This window comes from Lissotriton helveticus, chromosome 11, assembly GCF_964261635.1.
Source record: "Lissotriton helveticus chromosome 11, aLisHel1.1, whole genome shotgun sequence".
Lineage (NCBI taxonomy): Eukaryota > Metazoa > Chordata > Amphibia > Caudata > Salamandridae > Lissotriton > Lissotriton helveticus.
In genome coordinates this window covers 546,370,394-546,393,861 of record NC_136072.1, presented here as the reverse complement: position 1 = coordinate 546,393,861, position 23,468 = coordinate 546,370,394, and the positions used below count along the sequence as shown (strand labels likewise).

At 41.8% G+C, this 23,468-nt stretch overlaps 1 protein-coding gene across 1 annotated transcript in view; it reads right to left on the bottom strand.

The window, feature by feature from the left end:
* PEBP4 (phosphatidylethanolamine binding protein 4) overlaps positions 1-23,468 on the bottom strand; it is a 2,262,838-nt gene that overhangs the window by 5,275 nt on the left and 2,234,095 nt on the right. The gene's annotated exons all lie outside the window — the stretch shown is intronic.

Here is a 23,468-nt window from a genome sequence, read left to right as displayed (position 1 = left end):
GATCGGCGGCACCCAACTGTGACGCCGGAGCCTTGGAAAGTCTGGGACAAAGCCAGCGAGTGCCCTCTTGTTGCTGGCGTCGTAGGCTGCCCCTGCTGCCCTTCTGATGAACTAGCGTGAACAACTGTACCCGGTAAGGGGGGGCGCGACTGCTTGTCCCGAAGTCCGAACAGGAGCGGACTTCGAGTTTCGCGATGCAGTGGGGAGCTGGCAGGAATTGGGCTGCAGGGCTACGTTATCGGCCGGCTCCGGTGCCCGCAGTAGGCCGAGAGTAGGCCAGAGACTCCCCGCCTGAACCACGAGCCTTGTGTGCGAGACAGTTGAGTCAGAGACTGCCTGCCTCTGCTGGTGCACATTCTCCCTTGGTGGAAGAGAGCTGTTGGGGTTCGTCAGGGATTGTAGGCGACCCTTGGCCGGAGCAGGAAGGCGGGTGCCGGCTAGGAGGGGGGGTTGGAAAGGCACAAAGAGTGGGAGGGGGGTCGGGAACGGCCACACACTGACAGCGGGAGGGTGAGGGGCGGGAACAGACACACACACACGGACAAAGCAACAAACTAAAAAACAAAGCACTCACCTGGACATCTTCCGGCAGATCTCTTGCTTCCTGCTCTCCACTCCTCCTCCCGATGACGTGGTGGAGGCTCGGCCGGCTGGGCCAATCCCAGCGCGGCCCTGGCTGGAGGCGGACGGCTGCTTCCTTCGGCTGGCCGGCCTGAGGAGAGGGAGGGAGACGGGCTGCCACGGAGCGGGAGGGAGGGGCTATCGAGCGACTTTTGTGCAATGTCCCGAGCAGGAAGGCAGAGGCAGGTGCCGGACCAGATTCGGGGGCGTTCCCGGCTTTCGGCTGACGTCGCGTGACGTCGGCAAAAGCCAAAGAATGTCGGGAACGCCCCCGAATCTGGTCCGGCATTGACGGACAGGCCCCTCGTCCAATGGCTAGGCTCCATTTATGGAGCCAGCCAATGAATGACGAGGGCCGAACCAAAGCCACACTACAGTTCTCATCAGGATTTCGCCTGCGCGAAAAAGATGCGCAGAGCGCATCTTTTCGCCAGGCAAAACCTAAAAAGGGCTTTAAGCCCCACTACTTATTTCCATTGGCTGGCGTCATAGTTTATGGTAAACTGTGGCCTGCCATTGGAAATTAGGGGTTTTGGTGGATGCCCTTTGGCCTCCGAGCCTCTGTGGCTTGCTTTGCGTCTGTCGTAAAGCAGTTTCTTATCCTTATGGGGTCATGTGTTAGAAACACATGGCCCCATACAGACAAGGAATCCCTATGCTCCGGCTGCAGCCCGGTACAAACCCACTGCTTCCGTGTTTGTTCAGCACCTCTGCATCGCCCACTGTAGACATCACTTAACAGCGTGTTTAGGAAAATAACCATTTTATATCAGACTCCATATCTGCTGCGGCTTCATTTTCCCTGAAGAAGTTCTTAAAAGTTTATCCGAGTATTTGTTGTATTATTCCTAATTGCCTCTTGATCTGGCGACGAAGAGGCGCGTTGTAGTACCTTAGCTGTCAAGGACGCGCAGCGCTAACACGAAGTGGAGGGAGATCGTCGCCGGCGTGTGGTAGGTAATAATCAATAATTAAAAGCCTTGTTAAAGTATCTGTGAGGTGTGCTTCAGCGAGGGCTGTGGTTATGCTGCATTTCCTGGGTATATCAGTTGTTTAACTGTACTCTGTTGCAACTTCCCACAGTTACTTTACGGGGGTTCTAAAAAATTCCTCTGACGTAACGCTCTTGAAAGGGCCTTGAATACGTCACCAGTGCCCCCACCCCTCCCCCCAGTCCTCTGGACCATCACCTTGCAGCAGGAACGACGAAAGCCTGTGTGACCCAGGGGCTGTGTGCCTTTTAAACCCCCTGGCATGAAACAACTGAGCGAGCGAAGAGAATAGCTTCCACAGGGAAGGGGTTTGGTTAATGTTACTTCAGCTGATGTAACCTTTGAACCCTGGGGTTGGCTGGCAGCCATGCACCCACCCGTCCACAACACCTCAGCTGGCTCTTTACATACTCTCCTAGCCCCCTTCCTAAATGTGCCCACTGGCGGGCCAGCGCTGACACTAATGCAGTTGACCGTCAGAAAAAACACTAGGGTTGCGATTTCATGTTAGATTAGAATATCATGTATTTCAGCGGTTCGCATATATGTCCCTGAAAAATTACCAGAGTAATCTGTTGCTTTATCTGGCAATCTTTCATGTTATAGACCAATAAAAAGAAACAAACTGCTCCACATTCAGCGGTCCCAGCTGCCCTGGGCACCGGTTCTTTTAAAGGCACAGCCTGAGAAACGTCCAGGCTGAACCCTGGCCAGATGGTGCGTGAGGCAGAGCCACAGACCAGGGCTCTGGATCCGAAAATACCCAATTGCAGCGAAGAATCACATTTGAGCACAACAAATGCTTGGGGTTGTTCATTCCTCAGCGAGACCTGATTGGCGCCTTGTGCCAACTGGAACACACATGACCCCTTAGGGAGGCACCCAAAACAACCGCCATTCAGGCCCTTAATCCAAATCCCTGAGTACAGCTAACGAACTGATAGGAAACCATTAAACATTCAGGGTATTTTTGTGGGGTGGAAACACGTGGGTTATTTTTGTGACTCGTGTCTGTGCAGGGATCATTGATTGATATGCTATGGGCGGTGCCCCATGCAGGGTGTTCATATTGAATGTGGTTTTCATAATACTTATTCAGTTGCATAGACAGTTTGTCACAAGCCCTAGTGCAAGGAAGAACATAAGCCACTGGCTGCTGATTAAATGATAACATACAGCAATAATCTGGGCTCAGTGGCCAGAGAGATGCAAGTGATGAAGGACTGAGTGGGTTTCAGACAGGTGCATATAGCATTGATATAGAGAAATGAGTGGGGTTCAGTAGAAGTGTATAAGGCCAGAGATGGGGAGTGAATGAGGTTCAATAGAGGTTTATGCACCAGTGACAGCTAATGTGGGGGAGGGGGGTGTATATGGCCAGTGGTGGGGGAATGAGTGGGGTTCTATAGAATTATATGTGGCCTCTAGGCCCCTGTGCCACTGCACCTGCTGCACAAATGAATGCTATGCCCCCTGAATTTATTGCAGGGCAACTGGAATTATGTGATGCTGTGGCATTTTTCACACAATTTTTGATTTGCCACATAACCCATTCTCTGCTGCATAATAGGCAGAGATTCTACAGAAAATAGATTTCTAGCTTAAACAGTTCAAAAGTTACTAAAACTTACGATACCTGTTGCTGTGCAATGGAAGACCCTTTGCAAAGGTTGACAGGTCACCTTTCTTTTGCTTTTCCTATATTTGGGTGCTAAACTGGTACTAATGAGGTGCAACCTATGCTCATACAGTGTCAACAAGTTTTCAAATGAAAAAATGTAGTAATTCTATCACAAAATTTGCTGCATTACACAGCATAATTTCCCTTTTCTTGCCGCATAATTTAAGCAACCTTACTACATAATTCTGCCCTTCCCCGCCGCATAATTCCAGTGGCCCTTACTTACTCTCAGTGCATGGTAGGGTACTACATTGTGAGGCGGCATATCCTGCGGGTGTGTGTGTGGCAAATAAAGTGAAAAGAACACACTTTCAGTGGTGGGTCACAAGTTAAAGAGGAACTTTCTAGGTTCAATGATTTTGGCATGTTCAATCTATTCCTCTTTTGCTTGCCCCACACAGTTTTTTTTGCCGGGGGAGGGGGGTGGTGGGGGGGGGGTATCTTTGTTTTCTTGTTTTTTCCCTTGCTTAGTGTATGTTTTCTTGTCCCAATGTAGGGATTTTGGATTTTGTATTGCCTTTGTGGTGTGTTATGTGCAGTATTTGTCTGTATTCCCTCAGTAAAGGAAATGGCTTGTGCTCAGTGTCTGTGCAGCAATGGGGAACTATGATGCGTGCCGTCTTGGAATGTGGAATATTTCTGCAGGGTTTACTTTTCATATCACTGCCAGTTGCAGGTGGAGTCCTGCATTATGAGGAGGTTCGTGCTGAGGCCTCGGTGTGTGTATGAGACTATAAAGTGGATATAACCTTTCTTCAGCTCCCTTCGGGCACATCATAGACAAGATGAAGACAAGAAACTGCATAACAACCAGAACAAGCATTGAAAATGCAATAAGTGCCTTGGATTAAGTTAAAGCCATTTGCTTTGCTAATGGTATTGTATAGCAAAGCAAATGGCTTTAACTTAATAAAAGGCGAGACCTATTGCATTTGTAATGCTTGTTTCTTCAGTGGTTGGATTGCTGATTTGTCAAGAGTTTCAAGTCTAATGAATACCTCTCCTTTTCCACTTACAGATCTGAAGAAGTTGACAGTTCTTAAGGCTTTCTGTACAGCCATTGTATGTTTATGGGCTCCCACGGAGACACTCTTTCCTACAAACTCTACTGACATATGAGTTCTGACTATAACAATAAATAAAAAAACTAAAGCAATATACGTTTTTACTACTCCTGTAGAACCTCATAATGCTGTAGAACGAAAAGGCCTTAACATCCTTTGAATGAATTAAAATAAAGTATATCAGTGCTCTTTATTATCGTATTGTTTCACTACAGGATGAAGTTGCTCAATTATGTTCGCATAAGTGTGTGAAGATTAGTGTTGATGACTGCATTTGTGCCTCCCTAGGGATGTATGGAAAATGCAAATTTCTTCACTGAGATTGCTGCACTGAAGAAACAATAGACACAATAAATGACTGTATTGTGTAAAGAAGGAGACAGAACGCCATTTTGTACACAAGGACACATCATGAGAATCTCAGAACCTGAATACCATTGTGGGGAATCAAAGTACCTTGCTATTGTTCATAAACTGGATGGTGTTGTGGGGCACAAAGAGGCTGGAGAGAAGACAGCCAGTTCGTCATTAGGGATTTGGGACAGAGCATACGGACTGGTGGAAAATCTTGGAAATTGACACCAATTCTTACTCATTTTGCTTGGCGTCTGGTTTTTAAGGAGAGGAAAAAAATCTGTGTCTGTATATCTCAGCCTGTGCCCCCCTGCACCCTCTAGGTTTGGATCACCAACCTGTAACTGCTCTGTACTTTAAGACACTATTATGTTTAAAAATAGTCTATTACTAGGGAGTTTGTGAAGATCATAGCTCTCTGTCTCATTTCTGGAAATCCCCTGCCTATTGTCTCATAAGTACAGCAGTCTTTTCCATACACCCCATGAGTGATATATTGTGGTGTCATCAAAACATTAGGGTGTGTAAGCATTTTTGGTTAAAAAAGGGTTACAAAGACAGATTCCGATTGGAGTCGCACCAAAGAGATGATGTGCCATGTTTCAGGAGCGATTACCAGCCAGAGGCAATACATTGTGCGGTTTTAGGAGGGAACAACAATTAAATGGCCAGTGCAGCCCACATTTAAAGGATACTGTAGGGTTGTGGCAATTACTCATGAAGGATCTCAACCACGGAGAACTTTGCAGGGTACAATCCCCAGGACTAATGCAGTGAAGGGTCACACATGCAAGGATGATGCAGTAAGGTTGTACATAGAGGCCTCAATTTTGCTTGTGATGCAGCATGAGGATTCAGGGAGGGTTGTAAGGCAATTTTTGGTCATTTTGCCCTATCTCACTCTATCTCCTTATTCCCTCAGATGTGCCACCCATCCCTTGTGTGTTGTGTGCAATCCTGTATTCATGTTAACCTGTTCAATAGGTCTATGTTAGAAAAGCAAGGTGTCATTGTTAGAATGATAGGCATGTCACCTGTATTTGTCACATAGGAATTGTAGGTATGTCATTACATTCTGTATTCAGATTTGAAGTAGAGATTTACCAGTTGCTGTCCTGACCTTCTGGATGGTGGATGGGATCCTCATACGAATAAATCTTTCAAGAACCTTAACTTGGAGTGCTTAGTTCAAAGTCATATTTATCTATTCATTATTGGGAGCTTCGCTGCATGTTATAAAAATTTTGTTACTCTGGAGATTAGTCGATGCAGGCTCATAAGAATAGAAAATTAAATTGGAAGAATATTGAAGAACATTGTTGTTTAATTACATTATATGGGAGAAGTTAATTAATCTATCGTAACAACATTTATTACATTTGAGAAGATGGAATTCCTCAACTGTTATGTTTCGCAATAGAAGTCAATTTGACAATCGTAACGAAACTCACTACATTTGAGAAGGTGAAATTCCTCATCTGTGTGTTTCGTGATGCATACGAGTTAACTCTCCCCACGAAACTGACAACAGATTACAACTTTGTTTATTGGATTTTGATGTCGAACGTTGTGTATGTTAGGGAAAGTTGGATAATCTTGAAGATAAACATAAACGCGACTTTTAAACCTTCAACGTTCTTACCTGAGTCCACGCGAACTCGGACTTCATCAAGATTCGCCTCCGTAATCTTCTTCCTCGACACAAGAGATTCATCTGCACCTCTATGGTTAATGTTTGACGTCACCGCGTAACGTCTAACTGCGTGGTGGCCATTTTGACTATTACCAAGCAACGTTCAAAGCTAAGGAAGCAACACGTCTGGAACGGAGCTGAAAGTCTTCAGTTTATTGAAACTGCGCACAGCTCTTTGTGGACGCTGATGCGCACAGCTATTTCATGTGGGTATTTTGATCATCAAGATTGTGCACAGCTGATTCCTTTAACGCTGATGCACACAGCCATCTGGATTTATGTGACATTGTTCACAGCCTGCTCCGTTAACGCTGATGCACACGACAAATTGTAAATTTTATCTGAATTTTCTTTGAAAATGAACATATATTATTCCCTCATTATTCTCTTAATATAAATGCTCTATTTATGGCTACATGCTTATTTACTCAGATTTAAAATATTGGCAAGTTATATGGATTTAAAATAATAGGCTATGCTCAAAATTGATTCTCATTATACATAATATTTCATATTTGTTCTCAGGGCATTCATACACTAGTGGTTTACCTTATGCAAGTCATGGAATATTGCTATTTTGATAAGTCCTTAAATGTATTGCATTTGTAGGTTAATTTTAATATTTTGCTTAATCTCATATTATAGTTTCATCACAATTAGATAGTTGCATAATGCAGAACGTCCCTGCAGCTCCTTTCTTTCTTTCTTCTTCAGGAACTCCGCCTATTCAGTGGAAGAAGGGGGAAGTGGTATTTGAGAGGTATGCTAGAGTGTGTGGTCCCTCTTTAAGCGCTGAAAGAAAATCTTCCTTGCTTTCGCATTCTTTAGGCTCAGAGGGTCATGATGTCTTTGAGGATTTGCCTGAATTGACCTCCGAAGAAGCCAAAGATCCCAATGATTATGAAATATGTATAAAAAAAAGTATTATTTACCAAAATTAAGTAAAATTTTAGAAAGATACACTTTTGCTAAAAGAATGCAAGGCAACGATGAAAGAGTAGAGGGATATGTTACTTATTTGAGGAAACTTGCTTCCTCATGTAAATTTGGTAGCTTAACCGATGAGCGTATTCGAGACCAATTTATGTTTGTGTGTAGTATGGCAAAGGTCAGAGAGGAGTTGTGGTTGTGGGACGAACCTACCTTAGATGAGGTTCTCAATGTTGCAAAAAGGATTGAACACTCACTTAAGTGTGTAGCGGTATTAAAAAAGGATTCTGAAAAAGATTGTAAAATTCAAGAGGTTAAGAGCAAATCCAACAGAAAGGAGATTGTTAGCAAAAGTAATTATTCCAAAGATTATGTTTCTAATAAAGTAAAAAATAGTGACAAGGTAATTGGCTACAGATGTTACAGATGTGGTAAACCTGGACATCTTGCTAATGACAGGAAATATCCTGCTCTAGGGCAAACTTGTCCCGAGTGTAAAAGAAAAGGACATTTCTCTATGATGTGCAGAAGTAAGTCTAAGTTTAAAGTGAATGAAGTTGAGGTTTTTGATGAAGATGACTTCGAATGTGGTCAAATTGTGGTTCAAGTGGAAAATGGGGAAAAGAAAAGATCTTGTCCATTCGATTTTATATTTATAGAAGGTGCAGAAACTAAAGTTTTATTCGATTCTGGTGCTAAAATCACCATTGTCTCTAGTATTTTCTTTATGAACAACTTGAAAGACAAGCTTAAGCTGCTGAAACCTGATATAACGCCTTTGGCTTATGGAGGGGAACCTATCAGACTACATGGATATTTTACAGGTTTGATTGAGAATAAAGGCAGGCTGGTCTCTGGGAAGATATATGTTTAAAAAAGGGAGATAGTATAATTAGCTGGATGCATCAAGCTGATCTTGGTGTTTACCTTGACCCTAATGCTGATCCTCCCATTCAACTTAGGAGTGACGTAAATTCTATTCTTGGAAAGGAAGAAGAAGATTTTTTTTCTGACTTGAAAGAATTTCAGCGGGTCTTCAGAAAAGACTTAGGTTGTCTTAAGGGTTACCAACACAAGATAAGACTTAAGAAAAATGCTGTTCCGGTGTGCTGTAAAGTATGAAATGTGCCTCTCTCTGTTAGGGAAGACATGCACAAAGAAATTTACAAATTCGAAAGCAGGGGAATTATTGAATAGGTTGAAAGTACGGAATGGTTGGCTCCGGTTGTCGCAGCTCACAAACCTAATGGAGATTGGAGGTTATGCATTGACCTGAGGCAGTTAAACAAATGTGTGGTGGTTGACAAATATCTGTTACCAAACATAAATGGATTGTTGCTTTTATTGGGTGAAGTGAAAGTCTTCAGTACAATTGATGGAAGTTCGGCCTACCATCAAATAGAGTTGGCAAAATCATGTAGAGATCTTACATCTTTCATAACTCCATTTGGGACATATAGATTAATTCGTATGCCTTTTGGATTAGTGTCAGCATCCTCAGTTTTCCAGAGGGTTATGGAAAATGTTTTACAGGGACTTTCAGGAATTTGTGTCTATCAAGATGATATTTTAATTTTTGGTGAAGACACTAATCAACATGATTCTCGGTTGAATATGGTTTTGGGAAGATTGTGTGATCATAATCTAACTATCAAAGCAGAAAAGTGTAAGTTTAGAACACATTCTATAAACTATCTGGGACACAACATCACTAGTGAGGGGGTCAAACCAAAGTCTGAATTGATTACCACTATTCAAGGCATGAGTTCTCCCATTAATAATAATGAACTCATGAAGTTTTTGGGTGTTGTTGAATATTACGCAAAATTTGTTAAAAATTTTGCTGACTGTGCGGCCAATATGAGAAAATTGTTGAGAAAAGGACTTGAATTTGATTGGAGTGATCTTTGCGAGAAGGAATTTAATGAGATAAAAGAGAAACTTAAAGATGCTCCTTCTCTTAAAAGTTTTAATCCCAAAATAAAACCTGTACTCATTACCGATGCAAGTGAAAAAGGTCTTAGGGCGGTTTTGCAACAACAGCACTCTGATGGGATGCAAACTATAATGTTTTTATCTCGCAGTCTGAAAGATCCGGAAACAAGATATTTGGTAGTAGAAAGAGAATCACTAGCGGTCTTTTGGGCTGTTAAAAAACTCAACATTTTTTTGTGGGGAATTGATTTTTAGTAAAAAAGGACTTGACTCAATTTCGAGTTGAATAACTAAATGGATCATAAGTCTTCAAGAGTACAATGCTGATCTTAAGTACATCCCAGGGGCGGATAACAACATAGCTGATGTCTCATCACGCCTTACACCTATAGTAAAATCTGAAGATGACTGGTGTGATGATTTTGATGAATTGGTTTGTGTTGTTGACCAAAACATAATTTCTGAAAAGAAGTGGGGTGAAGAAATGGCAAAAGATTTGCTGTTGAATGAAGTCATGTCTCTTTTGAGTAAGAATTGGGTGAGCAGTAAGATGCGTTCTGATGCAACAAAACAATACTGGATTATGCGTAATGAGTTATTTATAGAAAATGGTCTTTTGTTTCGTGGCACAAGATTAATACCTCCAAGCAATCTCAGAAGTGAACTTATTGACTTAGTTCACTTCTCTCATTCTGGTCTCACGAAATGTAAAGAGAGACTAAGGATGTCGTATTGGTTGTCTGGAATGGACCGAGAGGTTGAACGTGTGATTCACAATTGCATTCCAAAAATGCCAGAGTTCAACTTATGGTTATAAGGAGGCGCCCATTGTGTCCTTGGCAAGATATTGCATTGGATATTCTTGGCCCTGTACACAATAATAATTCTCAAACCTTTGTATTAGTAATTATTGATATGTATTCACGATGGCCTGAATCGTTTTTTTTGTCAGTCATTCACTCTTCAACATGTAATTCAATGTTTAGAAGGTTTGTTTGCCAGAGAAGGGATTCCTGAGTCTATATTAACAGACAATGGAGTTCAATTGATCTCGAAAGAAATGGAAATCTTTTATCTTCCAAAGGGATTGTTCATGAAACCTGTTCACTATATCACCCAGAGACAAATAGAATGATTGAGAGATTCAACAAAGTAATTAGCGAGACAATAATATTAGCAAAATCGTCATCATTGGATTGGAAGAATTACGTTCTTAAAAAAATCGAAGAGTATAGATTATCTCCTCATTCAACTACAGGGAAAACTCCTTTTCTGTTGTTTAGAGGAAGAATTCCTAATACTTGTGCAGAACCTACATGGGTTACTAAATATGAATTAGGAAGAGGTAAAGAAAACAAATGTGTTAATTCTGATATTCAAAAAAGGGAAGAAGAAAAGGCTAAACAATGAAAACAATATTTTGATTCAAGAAAGGTGGTAAGAAAGACTAATGTTGTTGTAGGTGATTTAGTAATGATTAAACGTCCGGGTATAGGAGGAAGTTCTGTGTCAAAATTTATAGAACCTTTTGAGGTCATTAAAGTTTTCAAGAATGCGGTAAAGACACGTGACCATTGCATTTGGAATTTAAATAGAGTTGTGGTTGTCAACAAGAATGTGAAATGGCCTGGAGTAGGTGAACACAATTTGCATGGATCTGTAATTAGAAACTCATCTAGAATGTGTAAACTTCCATCTTATCTCTCTGATTATGTTTATTAAGGAAGGAGGATGTGTGGAATCCTGTATTCATGTTAACCTGTTCAATAGGTCTATGTTAGAATAGCAAGGTGTCATTGTTAGCATGATATGCATGTCACCTGTATTAGTCACATAGGAATTGTAGTATGTCATTACATTCTAAATTTAGATTTGAATTAGAGAATTACCAGTTGCTGTCCTGACCTTCTGGATGGTGGATGGGATCCTCCTAAGAATACATCTTTCAAGAACCTTAACTTGGAGTGCATCCTTATTTACAAGAATACTTCATGTTACCTATGTGAATTTCAGCCTGCATCTGGTGTGCTGAGAAGGGTGTCTGGGGGTGTGTGTTTATGTGTGAATGTGAGAACAGGGGAACAAACAGGCTGCGAATACTGTATGTACAAAATAGCAAATAAAACGTATTGTGATACATAAATATTGTGTCAAGAATATCGTAATGACACAAATATAGTCAACAGGTATATCGAAGCTAAGAGTATTGTTTTAAGTGTTGTTTTTCATTTCTTTGTAAAAAGCATTGTTTGTGAAAGTATTGTTGTACATAATTTAGATTTTATGGGTTATTTAAGTATTTTTTATAATGATTTTTTACAGTTGTATATTCATTTTTGAGTTAGTAAGTTTTGTATATGTTTTTTAGTTATACAAATTTCCAATTTTGTCTTAAAAGTTTTATTAAAGTGTATATGTGATGTATTTATGTTATGGGAGCAGGTCTTTAGGGGATAAGGGTGGAGAGAATATTAAAATGGGTAAATATTAATTTGCTTCTATGTTAATTTTGATAAAATATGTTAATGTTTTAATTTAATTTTTTAAATGTATGATTTGTAAATACCACATTTTTAAAATCAATTTTTTAAGTGGAATTATTTTTATTTAAGTAAATTGTCTATATTTGAAAAACAAGTATACATTTGTGTGCATGTAATTGAAAAAATGTCAGCCATTTGTAAGCTAATTTTTATATATATTATTTTTATAACCAACATTATTGAACATTTTTGCGACAATACACAGCATTGTATAGTGCAAGATATGACCAACAAACATGCATGACATAGCAGTAGCCCAAGCATCAATAATGTATAACATTGCATTATCAGATCGATAGAGGGTAATAAGCCACACCATTTCTCCCATATATGTTCATGTTTCTTAAGACAGCCACGAGCCTCAAAGATTGGCTTCTCCTGGTGGGCACATCAGTCCACCACTGCATGCCAACGCCCAGTCGCCGGCAGCATCTGTTGTTTCCATTCGCGGACCACATCTTGTTTTGCTATCAAGCAAGCCATCCCCAGGGACACACGTTCTGCTCTGGGGCCCCCTACCTCCTCCATCAACCCAAGTAATGCAGTCCGAGGCTTTAACTTCAGGAAGCGGCATAGCACTGTGGAAAAAATTTGACCCACCTCCTTCCAAAAGGGCCTCAGCTCCGGACAGTCCCAGGCTACATGGTACAAAAACCGCAGCAGGGAGTAAATGTTGTAGGTGCCCCGGAGTGAGAAATGTTGCATGCAGGTAATTGAATCTAATTTATACATTTAACAATATTTTTCAAATAAAAATAATAACATTTAACTTTTATTATTTAATATAAAAAAAATTATTTGTAAATATTTATGTTTAAATGTACATTTCAAAATAATATTTTATATTAAAAATGTATTACAATATATAACGTATTTGTTGTACTTGGGAAATCTAGTTAACGGAATGATTGCACAAGTGGTGCATGGACATTAGAATAAATGACTGAGTTGTGCATGAATAACTTAATGAGTGCATGAGTGGTGCATGGATGATCAAATTAGTGCATAAGTGGTGTATGGGTAATTGTATGGGTAATTAAATGAGTGCACCAATGGTGTATGGGTAATTCAATGAGTATAGTGCTGAAGTATTTCATGGAAACACATGCTTTCAAGATTAGGACTCTTTCTTGGGTAGTATGTATCCAGCATGTTATTCTTCAGAATGTCTGTACTCTCTGGTTCAAGTTCTGCAATAGGTTTAATTGTAATGTTGACAATGTAACTAATATGTATTCAAATAAATGTATCTTTAAAAGTTGATAATAATATTGATATTTATTGTGTATTCTATTTTTTTATGTAAGCAATTTAATAATTAAACAATAATTGCATGTATTTAACTGTTATAAAATAAGTAATTGTGAATATAAATTATATATTTATGTGTGTAATCATAAATGATTATAGATTAAAATGTGTACACACTGTATTATATGTATACATACTGTATTATATGTATATATTTAAATAATGTTTCCTATTTATTAATCTGATTATTTATAGTTTTATTTTGATTTTTAAATGTAATGTATAATTAATCTCATATTTTATGAATTGTAAAATTTCTGAAATTGTGAAACGTTTATGGTTCTTTGAAGCGAAATAAGGTTATTCTTTTTGTTGTTGAATTTTTTTTATTAGCATTTGCAGTAAATCACAGCCGATTACAATCAAGTGTATCTTGCGTCTCATCAAATCTGACATTATCCATACCAAGAACATTACATATGTACAAATTCATTCCTACTCAATTCCCAGCCCCATTAACAATAAAGTACTTAAAATCGTCCCCAGTAGTACCTCCATTGCGGTTGTCATTCGCTCAGTTCCAAATCTGATTCCTCTGGAAGAGGGGCGCACACGTTCCCCCTATATGTGTTCCATTTTCCCCATACCCTCTTCAATTTTCGTTGACACCCTCTATGAATGAATACCATTTTCTATGCTACCATTGCGCTGACTAGGTCACAACACCACTGTTGATGAGAGGGGACCGTCTGCGCACCCCAGTGTTGAGCAATTTTCCGTTTTGCTAGTACCCATGGTCACCCAGCTCTGCTCCGCGTGGTTAAGGTCAGTTGGCTCCCACCCATTGAGTAGACATCTCCTTGGTTTTGAGGAGACCTCAAAGCCACTCACTCGAGTGATCGTATCCATGACCACCCTCCAGTACGAAGTAATGTGGGGACAGTCCCATAGTGTATGCTAAAAGGAGCCCGCTACTCCGCACTCTCTAAGACAAAGCGGTGAGTCAGCCCTCCCCATTTTGTAAAGTGTGGCCCTGGTGTAATATGTTCTGTGCAATATATTAAGTTGCACGAGCTTTAGTCTGGATGGGATTGCCACTACCCGCGGGGATGCCAGGGCCTCCTGAAAGTCTTGTTTATCCATCTCACCTACCTCGGCTTGCCACTTCTCTCTGAGATTGTGAGTGGGATCATTTTGGTTGTTGATCAATTTGCGATATGTTAAAGAGATTGCCTTTATGGTGAGGTGGTCCGTCAACAATCGATCCTCGAGTGGCGAGGACTTGGGGAGGTCAGTTCCGGGGGGTTATGGACTTTGTTAGTGCGCGTTTTATTTGAATATATCTGTAGTGCTCCGTCCCTACCATCTCATATGTTGCTTGCAGAAAATAAGGTTATTCTTAATCGACTGACTGATATACATAATTAATATTGATATATTTTATAATACTAAAGGACATAAAAGCATTTGTCATTTTTACCTATATTTTTGATATAGTTATTTAATGTATATGTATACATTTTTATTACATCTATATTTTTACAAATAAGAAAAACATTTTGATAGTTATATTTAAACAAAACTTTGATATGATTTTAATATTAAATAAAACATGTAAATAATATTTCAACAGTGTTAAACATTTCAAAAAATTTTTAAACAATGTTTTCCATTATGGAACATTTATTTTTTGTACATTAATACACGTGTTTCACATACACTTTTTAATCAATTCTTTACATAATTTCTTAAGCATATTTTAAATAATACTATATTATTTTTAATGTACTATTTATTCTATCTTTTATATAATGGTTACATATTTTTATTTCACTTTTGTTGACATGTTTTACATTATTTACACATTGTTTTTTATAGGAAGATACTCTTTTTATTTAGTTTCATTTAGCAACCATGTTTTTTTAATGCTAACTTAACTTTTGTAGTCTATTCATCTCATTTTTCGTTAATTTTCTCGGAAATAAGTCGCAGGAAGGTGTTGCTGTTCATCAGAACTGGTTTTATAGGGATTTGAGGGTATGGGGATGTTGGGAGTACTATTAAATGGTAGTTATAGTGTCGTTTTGTGGTTTTTGGAATATTTATTATTAGTTTTTGTAATTGTTTTTTTTAATAGGGTTTTTTGTTAGGCTTAGGTAAAGTTTGTATGTAATGTATTTTTATTATAGGTCATATTAAACTATGTACTTTGTGTAGATAATTGTGATGATTATGTTATGTTTGAAGGTACTGTTTTTTATGAATGGGTATTGTATCATATTTTACAGGTTTACAGATCCGAAGGTTTCTTTGTTTGGATTTTGCAGTTTATTTTAAAGGAAATCATTTTGGTGTCTAATAAACCATATTTTGATTTCCTTAGATTTTTCAGGTTTCCAGGAGTTTATTTTTTCAACAATTGTTTGGTTTTCTTATGTTTTATTAAGAATTTGGTTTGCTTCGATTGATCTGTATTTGGACCTGTTTGATTTTTCATTTTGTTTTGGGATTTTTCTGTAATAAATTTTCCCTTTTTGGTGGATTATATTTTTAGTACGGAGGAAGATCTGTAGTTACAGAATAGTAAGTTATATAGAGGTTGATTTTTTTTATCATGTACGTGTTTTTTATGTGATTGGTACTTGTATTACATTTTATGTGTTGTAGTTAATTGTTCTAATTGATTTTATTTGTAATTTTGAGGTTTGTGGTTGGTGAATTTTTTTACTCATTAATATACATATTAATTGTATTCATCAGTCTAATTTGCAATTTCAGTTGCATATTTTTCGACTGATGTATAAAAATAATTTCTTTAATATTTAGCTAAAATATATCTAAGTTATGTTGATTTGGATTGTTACTTTAGTTTATAGGGTGTTCCTAAGGAACTGCAGAAATAAGTCACCAATTTTGTTTATCTGGCGTGTCCCCAGCGCTCTAACAACCTCCCATTCCCCGCAAGTTGGTATCCATTGAGACCACTCCAGCGGAGTCAGAGGGGAGTACAGTATGGCACTCGCCTGTCTCTTCAGTAGATTATGCCAGGCATGCACTGTAGCATTAATTGAGTCCAATATGCCTGCTCTCCTGGATGGGGTGTTGAACAGCAGGCTCGGGAGGGGGGGCAGACCCAGCCGCCACCTTTTCAATTTGCAGGTGAGGCAGGGTATTGCTCTGTTGTATCCAGTGATAGGCATGCGAGCATTGCGCTACTCTATAGTAAAGCTATAAGCTATAAGGGGACTCTTATGATGGTGGGCGGACTTTGTCCGCTCTCCACCGTACTGGGACACAGGATCGACCGTCATAGGTGCGACAGTCACACCATGGGAATTAGGATGCCACGGTGGCGTTCGCATCCCGCATATATTGCATTGTGGTGGGCCGTGCTGTGAGCAGCACCCGCCTCGATGCAATATATGCATGTCATGCATTTGCTTGCACAACAACCGCTTCGAAAGGTTTCCTTAGGGAAATGAGAAGCTGGCCCTCACCCGGAGGGCGAATCTCTTCTGTCATGGCTTCATATTCCTTGAGGCATCGAACCACACACAGCTTCGGGAATTTATCAAAAGCTGGGTAGGAGATGATCCTAGAATTAGATTTAGTCCCGCGAGTTACGTAGAACGTAACCCCTTCCAGGGTAAATATACGACTATTAATATCCAATGCCTTGACATCTTACACGCGTCGACGGGATATCAAACAAAGAAGCATAGCCAACTTTGCTGACTGCTATTTGCGGGAAAGATACCTATTACTCTGCCAGGACTGGAAAAGTTGCAGAACCTTGTTAACATCCCACAATGAGGAATACCTGGGTTCTGGTGGGAGAGAAAGACGGACACCCCGTAACAATTTGCATACCAGAGGAACCGACCGAGAGATGCCCAGCAGAGATCGCCAATCTATAAGAATTAATAGTGCGGTATGCTAGGCCCTGCATTGCCAGCGAGGCGAGGAAGTTCATGATAGTCACCACTTCGCACCCCAAGGGATCATGACCTCGCGGAACACAGCAACGGACCCACCTGGTCCATGCTGATTTGTAACGTTTGGTAGTGCTGTCTGCCCAGGCTGCCCCCAGTAAAGTTTTAGCTGCTGTCGATAGGCCAGAGATTCTCCATTGATGCCTGAAATCCGCCATGCTATCAAGGGCATCCGACCCTGTTGGACTAGAGGGTGAGAGTCGCCCTGGGGATTCCTCAGGAGGCCAGGATTGTGGGGAAGAAGGATTGGAGAATCCCTAGAAAGTTCCAGAAGAACTGGAAAACAAACTTGAGACCTCCAGCAAGGGGTGATGAGAGTCAATCTTGCCCGCTGCCTTCGAACCTGGTTCGTCAGCCGCATTATTATGGCGAACAAAAAGGCATATCCCTCCTCCTTGGACCAGTCCTGGAGAAAAGCGTCTGTTGCCGCTGCTAGGGGATCCGGTTTCCAGCTGAAGAAATGCAGAAGTTGATGATCCAACCGGGAGGCAAAGAGGTCAACCGAAAAGGGACCCCACAGATTGTCAAGACGCTGAAAGGTTGGAGGATGTAACTGCCAGAGACTCATGTCCAGCCAACTCCTGGAGCACAAATCCTCAACAATATTGGATTCCTCTGGGAGATAATCCGCTGTCACCGAGACATTGTGAGACAAGCAGAAGGTCCAAAATTCCTTGTCCAGGTTCGCCAATGTTCTGGACTTCGTTCCCCCTAGATGGTTGATATATTGGACAGCCGATACGTTGTCCATCTTCAGGAGCACATTGCAGGATGCCTTGTCCTTTGTCCAGCACTGGATTAAAAAGAACCCTGTCATCAGTTCCAAGCAGTTTATATGTAGCTGTCCCTCGTCTGCGGACCATTTTCCTCCTGTAAATGAGTCCCTGCCGCGAGCACCCCAGCCTGATTTGCTGGCATCGGACTCTATCACCAGGTCTGGTTTGCACCCGAAAATGGCTCTCCAGTTCCAGGCCTTCATTTGATTGAGCCACCAGGTCATCTCCACCCAAACTTCGTCGTTGAGTGGGACTTGATCCGAGTATTGGAGTCCCCTGCGAAGGTGCGAAGCCTTCAGGCGCTGCAACACTCTGTAGTGAAGTGCCCACGGGATATCGCCTGGATTGAGGAACTTAAGAGTCCTACTAGGTGCGCCACCTGACGGAGCGAAGTTGACTGTTGCGCCAACATCCGCCGGAGTTCCCTGCGGATCTTGGACATTTTCCAAGTTGGTAGGCTCAGGTTGCGGGAAACCGAGTCCATGACGAACACCAGGAAAGTCAACCTTTGGGATGCGATGGAGAATCGACTTCTTGGTGTTGGTAATAAACTCTAAGCTTTGTAGAAGATCCATTGCGTCTTGCAAATTGCTTGCCAGCCGTATTGGACATTGCTGCAGAAGGAGGAGGCCGTCCAGATAGATGATAAGACGAAACCCCTTGACCCGCAGAGTCTCCACCACTGGTTTCAGGACCTTGGTAAAGCACCATGGGGCCGAGGACAGACCGAAGGGGAGAGAGACAAATTCGAACACCCGACCCTTCCACGCAAACTGCAGGAAGCGACGGTGTGGGGGAAAAATGGGTACGACCAAGTATCTTTTAAGTCCAGGCATACCATCCAACTGTTTGGTTGAAGGAGATCTCTCAGCAGATGGATGCCCTCTATCTTGAAATGACGGTAAATCAACCATTGGTTGAATTCCTTTAAGTTGATTACGGGACGTTGACTCCCATCTGACTTGTTGACTACAAAGATGTTGCTCAGGAATCCTCTGGGATGGAGGTGTGTGGCTAAAGGCTCTGCGCAGCGCCAGGGTCTGGACGGGCCCGCCTCCTCCACTGACTTATTGGAGGAGTCGTTGTCATCCCCCTGCAGTGGTGGGAGATCTGGGATTATCGGGGGCTGGGCTCGCCTTCCTATCTGGCCAAAACGCCTTTTTAAGGCGGTCGAAGGTGCCCATATCCACAGCAGACATACCCTTACTTTTTCTTGGATGTTGTGCTTCAAACGCAAAAGCGTACTGCATTATACGCTGCTCAAAAGGCCCGATGGCCGCATTCACAGCTTGATGGATGGAGGCATCCACGGCATCACAAAATTCGTCATGCAGTGGGATGACCTGAATTCATTCCTCCTCCGTGTACTCCTCCATGGCCTAATATAAATTAGCGGAAGGGAGGCAACAATCCCGGAAGCAACCATTGCGGAGAAAGCAACCCTAACTCTTTAAGCGTTAGTAGCAGAGCTACCTAGCAAGGGTGCACTTTAAGTGTGGCTAAGCACAGTTTTGGGCACACTAGGTGTGTGCTGGGCTGTAAGCCCACAGGGGCGACTCACCCTAATGCTCTCTGAAGGGTATCAAACGTCTGGGTCCACCCCGGGATCTCCCTGCAAGCACCAACAGACGTGCTGAAGCAGCGTTAAGGCTGCAAACCGGGCTCCCCGTGCTGCTATACCTACCCACGATGCGGGCCTAAGGGGAGATTCCAAAGATTCAATACAGACCTGCCCTAAGCAGGCTTAAAGGCTTCCAGCGCTATGGGGGCCGTGCGGCGCTCTCTGATCTCCGCGCGTCTAGTGCGTTCGAGATCAGAGAGACGCGGACAAGCGCCCCCTGTCAACAATTGCACCGCACCTCACTGAGGGGCCGCAAGTGGAGCTATAAAGGCTCCTGCGGCCCTGAACCGGTTGACAAACAGTGAAAACGTTGCAGCACTCGTGCACACACAAAAAACACTGTGAAACACCAGCAAATTTGGTGAAAAAAACACAGATGCGATTTTACCAGTAAACCACCGAGGCGATAAGCGCTTTAGAAATAACCAGACCAGGTCAAACAATGGCAAACATAGGCACAAATTTATGTAAACACGCATTTTTAGACCGAATGCCACCTGCCCTGAAGCGTGAGGAAAAACTGTACTTATCTTCGGCTGAGCAGGAACGAAAGAGGAGGAGTGTTGGTGACAGCATGTCCTCAGGGACCAGGGACGCCCCTGATTGGAGGATAGAGATTATCATATGGACTACAAAAATGATGGATCTTGTAGTTTCTGTTGTTAATGTTGAAGTACTGAGTTATGGAAAATTAAGAAAGAACAGAATACCCATTGCCTCCGGTCCTGACATAGAATTCATTATTGCTGTGTTATCAGTAGACCCTTTGGTGCAATACAGTTCTGAGTAGTACCGACTAAATATTTCGGCTATGCCTGCCCAGTCTCTCATTGCCTCACCTGTCGCTGAAAGGAGTTCTGAAACTCCTGCTGTCTCCCTTCTGCCTCATTGCAATGCTGCCAGAGTCGCTCCAGGTCTCTCACCTTCCCCGAATGTTTTGGCTACTGCATACTTTCCCATATGTTTAATTTCATTGTCTGCTACATCGTGGTACTCCTCTAATGTATTTTTTAACTCTGTGTTCCGTGTTCTAGTTATCACCCCCTACCAATGCCTCCCGCTAAAGCTCTGCTAATCTTTTTTCGAGAACTTCTAACCACCCCCGTAGGAAACAAATGACACCTGAGTGTTTTGATTTATAGCAATCCCACGTATAAAAACCTTGAAGGGTTCCCAGACAGTGGCAAAATGGCTTACTGAGCCTATATTATTTGCAAAGAAGGTCTCAATAGCTTCCGATAGTTCAGTTTTAAAAACACTGTCTAGCAATGAGTACAGCAGGAATTGCCACGTGAATGGGGCTGTCTTCTTCTGTGGGCACTTAATGTCCAGCTGTATTGGTGAGTGGTCAGAATATGAACGAGGGTATATCAGGCAGTCCCGAGCATGGTTGAGCAGTGTTCTGGAGATAAACCAATAATCTATTCTTGTGTAAAACTTATGAGGTGCAGAATAGTGGGTGAAGCCTCCCACCCCCGGAGAGCACATGCTCCATGTGTCTACCATGTCTAGTTGGGTAGTAGCATCCTTAATAAAATTATTAAGTCTTGGTTGTAGCAGACAGATGTCTGGCTGGGCCACCTGAGCGATCTAATGTCAGATCTAGGGCGCAATTGAAGTCTCCTCCCCATAGCAGCGGAAGAGAGATGTCTCTTCGCAGTTGTTCAAGCAGGTCTCGAAAAAATTGTGGGTGTCATAGTTTGGACCATAAATATTTGCAACAAGCAAGTCCATACCCCAGCCCATACACCTAAAGATAACATACCTTCCCCCGATGTCTGACTCGATAGCCTCTATGGTGATGTCTGACTTAGGGTTAACCCATGTAAGTACCCCCCTTGCGTGTTTGGAACAGCCAGCCGCATGGAAATGACCGTGCAATTGTCTGCGAGTGAGAAGTTTACTATCCATAGGCAGGTGGGTCTCCTGCAAAAGAGCAACATCTATACCGTGTCTGGTAAGATAAGCTAATACTTTTCACACTTTTCTGAAGTCAAGACTCCTCACATTCCATGTGAGGAATCTCACTTTACTACCCTGGCCTTGCACTATGACAGTTTATGATTTTTATTCCTTTATTTTTATTATTATTGTTATTCTTTATTAACAGGGAGGTGATACGAAAAAGGGATCAACCGAAGTAAATTAAACAGTGGAAAAGGGACCTCAGGAATAATAACACGGAATGTCTAGCAATCAAATGTAAAAATGCATTGTCTTTCCAAGATGACATGACTGATATACATGATCTCACTGACTTCTATAACTCCACTATCTCCGGTATCATGGATTCAGTAGCACCCCTACAACAAAAAAATGCCTCCTCCAAAATCTCCAAACCCTGGTTCAACGACAACCTAAACTCTGAATGCCGCAACTTAAGGGCAGCTGAACGTCTGTGGAGATCAAAACCTTCTGTGGACCTTCTAAAAACCCTTAGATTGGCTAGGAGCTCCTACAATAAAAAAAATCAAGACTTCTAAGGTTGATTACATAAGAGCCCATGGGATTCAAGCCTCAAATCGCCCTAAGAAACTTTTTGAAATTGTCAAACAGCATTCTTTGAAAGCACCCAACCACCTTGACTCAGAAGATAATACTCCTTCAAGCAACGACCTGGCTGTCTTCTTTATGGTGAAAACTAAACTCATCAGTCACGACCTTGAATCTGAGAAGGCCCTTCTTACATCATTCGAGAGTGCGTCTCATCCTGCCCTCTCTGGCACCAAGAACAAGGCCACTTGGGGCTCCTTCACTACAATCAGTGAAAACAACATCTACAAAACTCTTCTTAGCATCAACCCTTCCAATCACTTCAGCAACCCGTTGCCACCATCTGTCTTCAAAGAAATCAAGGATGCGCTCATCCCTGTTTGGACAAAGAGTATCAACGCTTCCTTATCTCAAAGCAAGATCCCCAAATGTCTAAAAGCAGCTCAGGTTTCACCCATTCTCAAAAAACCTGATGCAGACAGAACTGACCTCAACAACTTTGGCCCCATCTCCAACATCCCCTCTTTGGCTAAGCTCCTAGAAAAATTTGTGCAATCGCACCTCTGCGCGCACATTGAGCATTTCAATCTCTTGGATCAACATCAATCTGGTTTTTGGAGCAGTCACAGCACTGAATTGACGCTCATTCACATTATGGATGGCATCTTAAAAATGTTAGACCATAATGAATCCTGCCTCCTAATCCTCCTTGATCTTTCCTCAGCATTCAACACAGTTAATCACGATAACCTCATAGTCATTCTGGAACACAAGATGGGCCTTTCCGGTCTGGTATTGCAATGGTTCTCGTCTTTCCTTCGCAATAGATCCCAAAGAGTCAAGGTGAATCAAACCCTTTCTCAGCCTTCTGCATTCTCCATGGGGGGACTCTCAAGGGTCTGCCCTTTCTCCCATAGTCTCTAATATTTTCCTGGAACCGCTAGTGAATGCTCTAAAATCCATGAACATTCTTTTTCATATGTATGCAGATGACACTCAACTTTACCTGAAAATCACCTCCTCTGAAGACTTCACTTCACTCTATTCCACTCTGACGATTACCCAAAACTGGCTAACTGAGAACCACCTTCTGCTCAACACCGCCAAAACAGAATTCCTTCTCATATCTCCTCCTAATCACACCCCCAAGGTAGACCTCTGGATGAAACACCTCACCTCCTTTCACTGTTCCACTCATATCATTGACTCAGCTAAATTTCTCGGAATCACCCTGGACTCGCACTTGAACATGAAGAATCATATTAGTAAGATGTATGGTGTTAACCACCAAATGAGGATTCTTAGAAATCTAAAACCATTCCTTCCTCAAGAGGACTTCAAGCAGGTGGCTCAAGCCGAGGCTAGACTATGGTAGCGTGATGCTCTGTGGCCTCCCCAAATATACCTTGGCCCCGCTCGGGGCTTTTTGAATGCAGCTGCCAGACTAATCACTGACACAAAAAGAAATGATCACATATCCCCAGCCCTAAGACTCTAAATTGGTTACCCTATGAAGCAAGAA